Here is a 6,209-nt window from a genome sequence, read left to right as displayed (position 1 = left end):
AATACTGAAAGTGCATAACAGATAAACAAGAGCTGTATGAGAATATTCATACTGCTATCTTTAGACTCTACATGTACATTTGAAGGTATTTGATGTATGATAACCCATCAACACCACATTCCTCAGCACTACATAAGCAGAAAATGATGGAAGTGGTCCTGTGGCTCAAGTGGTAGCAATAGCCTTGAGATGAAGAGCTGAGGAGCAGTACACAGGACCCAGAGTTCAAGCCCCACAACCAACAGAAACAAAACCAAAACACTAAACACAAAACCGTCTCTCAATTTTGTGGCCTCAACTCTGTAAAAGCACTGTTTCAGCCTAGGGCTAAGATTTATGTGTGGACATTTATCAACACTCCTGATTCAAACTCTATTTGAGAATATTTTAGTCAATATTTTGTTCTTAATTTTGCTCTTTGTAAATTCACATGCACCTATAAAAATGGTGTGGCCATCCCAGGAACATTCTCAAAGTACCTCGTAATGATGACTTATAAAAAGCTGTATTATATTACAACAAGGAAAACAATGCTGCAAATAAAGAAAACCAATAATTAAATATTAATGATTAATAAAATAAAAACCAAATACCATTGTTTCCAGTATTTGAAGTGTACTACATATTAGATTTTACTATTTTCTCATATTCCTGTACATTTAAAACTGGCTAAGATTATGATGTTCAACAAGAGTTTTATAGGCTATGAGTAGTCTTTAAATTTACCCTCTAAGATTACTATTTATGTCTCATCTCATCATCTGTATATGGTTTAAATAATCATTTTTGTTCCTCACTAACATATAAAGTAAGGAAGCCCTAAAGTTTTTACAGAAACTATGTAGTTAACAAAGTCTTAACTCTTCACTGTTTCTTCATACAAAGACTTTGCAACTTCTCATTAGTAAAGTTTCTATAAACTCTGAAATATACATACTTAGTTGTATATGTCTGCTACCATAAATCTTAAATACTTTATAGAAAAGTTATATGACCTACCAAACAATCTTAATTTTGGCATATAAGCAAATTCCCAAAACATATTTAAAACATTAAGACTTAAAAAAGAACTTAACACTTGCTGCAGTGTTCATTATGATAGGTGCCTTGTATAGAATAATTGAATTTCTCCTCCTACACATCTGTTGAACAACAAATACCTGGAATTATTTTGTTTTAACATATCTTGAATTTAGTCTTAAATGTGTGCTTATGTAAGAAATACATGGTTCTAAAATTTCACGACAAATCTTTTGAACTTACTTTTTGTTGAATTGTCTAGTTTAAGAAAATCAATTCCACTTTATATATAAAAAATGTTCTGTGCTCAATTCAACAGCACATACACTAAAATTGGAACAATACAGAGAAGATTAGCATGGTCCCTGTACAAGTGTGACACGCAAATTTGTGAAGCGCTCCACATTTTTACAATAACAGATGCTGGAGGGGATGTGGCAAGAAGGGAACCCTACTTCCTTTTTGGTGGGAGTGTAAACTTGTTCAACCACTTGGAAAGCAGTATGGAGGTTCCTTAAAAGATTCCTCATAGAACTCACAAATGACCAAGCAATCCCACTTTTGGGTATTCACCTAAATAGTCAGCAACAAGACCATATTAAAATTACCAATACAATTATGTTTATTGCAGCATTATTTCCCATAGCTAAGATATGGAACCCACCAGGATGCCCCTCAGTAGATGAATGGATCAAGAAAACGTTGTGAGTTTGTGTGTGTGTGTGTGTGTGTGTATAGGAATTCTATCATCCATCGGAAAGAATGACATCACCCAATTTGCTACGGAATGGAAAGACTAGGAAAAATTATATTAACTAAAATAATCCAAGTCCAAAGAAACATCAGTCACGTGGTATTCCTTATTGTCAATAATTAATATATGTCGTGGATAAGCAGAATAGGTCAAAAGCTATATGCATGTGAATAGATAAGGTGATAGTAAGCTTAATGAACCCCAAGATAGGCACACAAGTGGTTTTTTTTCTTGCTGTTGTTTCTAAAGTATTTATAATGTACGATGTGATTTTTTTTTGTTTTTTATATGGTCCTCCCACACAGAAATAAACTTTTTTTGGGGGGGGTCCAGTCGTGGGGCCTGAACTCTGGGCCTGAGCGCTGTCCCTCAGCTCTTCAGCTCAAGGCTAGTGCTCTACCACTTCAGCCACAGTGCCACTTCTGGCTTTTTTTTCTTAGGTGGTGCTGGGAATCAAACCCAGGGCCTCAGGCATGCAAAGCAAGCGCTCTTACCACTGAGCCACCTTCCCAGCCCCCGAAATAAACATTTTTTACAGTCAACCTTGAAAAGCCATCTTGATAGACCATTTCTGTAAGTGGTAGCAGAATATTATTGATGGCTTTGCAAGGATGCCAGATTGCCTCATTTTGAGATAATTAAAACAGGAATTTAGTCAGCTGGTTTTTTTTTTATCATTAGGACAAAAACCTATTGACTCTAGTCCAGGTGATCACTGTGGCCCAGAGAAGCTAATACATTGACTAGTAATCCTAGACCTCTAAAAACAAAACAAAACAAACAAGTAAAAATCTCCGGTAAGCAAGGCCAGTCAAGGCTCCTATCACAGTCTACATGAAGTCAGGCAAAATACTGAAGCTGGGAGTCATTTAGCTGATAACTAATATATTTTTTATGAGGCAGACTGAAATAAAAGACTCCTGAGAGAGGGTAGGAAAGACTGATCAGAGGGACTAAAATTGGTCACACAAAGATTGGAAAATAGAATTCCTTATAAAACAAATAAATCATAGAAAGCCTGTGCACGTGAGAACAACACAGAAGACCAATTCCAGAAATGCACATTTTCTTAGAGGTCACCTTAATGAATTATCAATTGAAATTTTTGAAATTTAAATATTTGACCCAAGTGGAAGAAGGACAATTGCTCAAGAGAAAGAAAAACTCATCCCTCTGTTAGGAGGTCCAATATCACATTAAGAAGTAATCAAGCACAGATTTGTAATAAAAAGAGAAAACAATTATTCGAAATGAGGGTTTCATTTGTTTTGATGTATATGTTTTTGATTTAGGTGCTAGCGATTACCGTACAATTGATCCAGTCCCACAGTTGAGTTGACATTGACTGCAGTATTCCCACATGAAGGAAAAGAGAAAATTTACAAATGTCAGATCAAATGAGTTGAGGATGAAGTGTTTTAATAGTAATATATGAGGTTTAGACACAGGTGAAGAGGTGGATTTTCTTTTATAAAAATCCCCCATTTTTAGCCTGGTGACAGTGGCTCACAGCTGTAATCTTAGCTACTCAGGAAGCTAAGATCTGAGGACTGCTGTTCAAAGCCAACTTGGGCAGGAAAGTCCCTGAGACTCATCTCCATTTAACCACCAGAAAACCAGAAGTGGCAATGTGGTTCAAAAGGTAGAGCATTCACCTTGAGTTGAAGAGCTCAGGGACAGTGCCCAAGCCCAGACTTCAAGCCCCTCGACCACCACCACCAACAACAAAAGTCTCCCTTTTCTTGGACTGCCTACAGCTTTTCCTAACATTCAACAAAGAAGACATTTTATTACCCACTACAGGTAAGTCCTATTCTAGCTGTTGCAAATAGAAAGATTTTGTATCTTATGTCAAAAGGTTCATATTTGGGGAAACAAATACAAGCAGTGGTAACATTTTTTCCAGTCCTTGAACTCGGGACCTGGGCCCTGAACATTGTTATACTGGTAGCTTTAATGTGAGCTTGTTTGTTATTTATTGGATTACTCTCCATGACAGGAATTACTGGGTCATAAGGGAGATCTGTTTAGTCTTTCACATAAAGTCCGTACTGCACTTCGGAATGGTTGAACAAATTTAATTTCCCACCAACAGTGTAATAGAGTTCCCATTTGGCTACATCCACCTTAGCATTTGCTATTGTCAGTTTTCTTGATAATGGCAATTCAAACTGGAGGAAGAATCTCTCTTGTAGATTTGTAGGTACCTTCTAGCTACCATGAATGAATGAATATATGAAACCTATATTGCTCGAGTGTGCATTCCTTTCTCTTAGTATAATGTTCCCAAGCCTTTGATCTTCCTTAAGACTGGTGAACAGTCATCCTTTCTGATGGGTGAATAAAATTCCAGTGTGTGTGTGTGTGTGTGTGTGTGTGTAAGATGACTATAGGCCTATGAGTTCATTTCTAAGTCTTCCTTTCAACTGTAATTTTGTAATTCAATAATAAATTTGGATTGCTTTCTTTATTACATTGAAGAATATTGTAGGGATGTTGATGGGTATTGCATTGCCAATTGTTTGGGGGCAGTATTGCAGTTTTCACAATGTTATTTCTTCCAACCAGAAGCATGGAAAGACTTTCCATTTCCTTGAATCTCCTTCAATTTAGCTTTTAGGCCTTTAAAGTTTTCACAATAGAGGTCCTTCACTTTTTTGTTAAATTAATTAATTCCTAGTTTTATTGTTGTTTTGTTTTGCTTAGGTTTGATTTGATTTTGAGGCTAATATATATGAGGTTGTTTTTGGGTTTCAGCCTGGATCTTCCCATTGTTGGTAACACAGGAAAACTATTGATTCTTGTAGGTTTTATACCCTGCTACATTGCTGAAGATTAGCATCACTTTTACTAACTTTTTTTGGGGGGGAAGCTATAGGGTCCTTTATATAAAGTATCATTTCATCTGTGAAAGGGAATAGTTTTACTCCTTTCATATTTGGATCCCTTTTATATTTTTCTCTTACCTACTGTCCTTGCTAGAAAGTCCACTACTATATTGAAGAGTAGTAGAAAGAGTGGACATCCTTTTCTCATTCCTGATTTTAATGTCTTCATGCCTCCATCGTTAGGTACATGCTTATTTTCTCTTTGTCGTATACATACTCTGTATTATACTGAGGAAAGTTCCATGAGTTCCTAGCTTCTCAGACCTTTCAATCATAAAGGGGTATTGGAGTTTGTTAAAAGCTATTTCTACATCCATATAAACAATCATGTGGTTCTTGTCCTTGCTTATGCTGATGGTGTGTGTTACGTTTATTGACAAGTATATTGAATCCAGCTGTATCCTAGGATGAATACTGTTTGATCATAGCATGTTTTTTTTGTTAATTGTTGAAGTTGGTTGGTGAGAACTGTATTGAGAAGTTATGCATCAATGCTTATCAAAGAGCTGGGTTCATAGTTCTCTTTCTTTGATGAGTCCCTAGCTGATTTGAGGAAGAGTCTAATTCTAGCTTCATAGATTATGTTTGATATTTCCATTTCCCTTTCTATTCCATTGAAGAGTTAGACCTGAGTATTGTAAGTTCTTTGCAGGCCTTAATTTCATGGTAAATCTATTGAGTCCTAGATTTTTCTGTTATGAGAAATTGTTTATTGACATTTCATTTTCATTACTTCTTATGTATCACTTCTTGGTTCAGTTCGAGTATAGGAAAGCATCAATTACTCCAGGATTCTCCAGGTGATTGGTATATGGTTTTCAAAGTACTCTCTTATAACATTCACAATTTTGCTAATTTATGTTATGATGTCTCATTTTTTCTCTAATTTTATCTATTTGAGTAAATTCTCTTAGGAGCTCTTAGGAGCTGTGCCTCATCTACTCTTAATATGTTTACCTACTTCTGATCTTATATAACCAGTTCATGTTCTTCTTGATCTTCTCTCTGTAAGATATATTTGATTAACTTCTACCCTGCTGATGTGGTGGAGAGTTTGGCTTGGGACCATATTCACTGTTGGTAGTTGTTTGCCTTTAATGTTTGTTATATATCATGCCAGGCTCTTCATTTTCTCATATCAACTAAGAAATTTGTGTTTATTCTGACTGTATATACTTTATAAATAATCAATCTTTTCTCTATGGCAGCTTTAAGAATCGTTTCCTTGATCATTAATGATCCTCTAATGGATTATAATGTGGTGGTGGGTTGTTCTCTTCTAGAATTCTGTGTTTGTTCTTAAGGCTTCTCTTCTCTGACTGTGCCTATCTCTTTGGATGTTTGGAATGTTCTCTGCTAGAATTCTGTAATATGTTTCCCATCCATTTAGTTTCCTGCTCTTTGCTTTCTTGAGACCAATCTCCTCCAAATTTGATCTTCTAACTGAGTCGTGAAGTTGTGGCAAGATCATTTCTTATTTCTTGGATTTGTTCTAAATGATTATTTCCTCTTTCCTATTAGACCTACTTGGTCTTTGACCCCTGAGA

General features: G+C 35.8%; 1 non-coding gene across 1 annotated transcript; it reads left to right on the top strand.

Moving 5' to 3' along the window:
* Nucleotides 1–1,323: 1,323 nt before the first annotated feature.
* LOC122118425 lies at nt 1,324–1,430 on the top strand. The gene has a single exon (XR_006149353.1). It is a non-coding gene; the product is annotated as a U6 spliceosomal RNA (small nuclear RNA).
* Nucleotides 1,431–6,209: the final 4,779 nt, after the last annotated feature.

This window comes from Dipodomys spectabilis, unplaced genomic scaffold (genome assembly GCF_019054845.1).
Source record: "Dipodomys spectabilis isolate Male_0828 unplaced genomic scaffold, ASM1905484v1 ptg000151l, whole genome shotgun sequence".
Classification (NCBI taxonomy): domain Eukaryota; kingdom Metazoa; phylum Chordata; class Mammalia; order Rodentia; family Heteromyidae; genus Dipodomys; species Dipodomys spectabilis.
The sequence above is the reverse complement of the archived record's forward strand: the minus strand, read 5'-3'. Positions and strand labels throughout refer to the sequence as shown.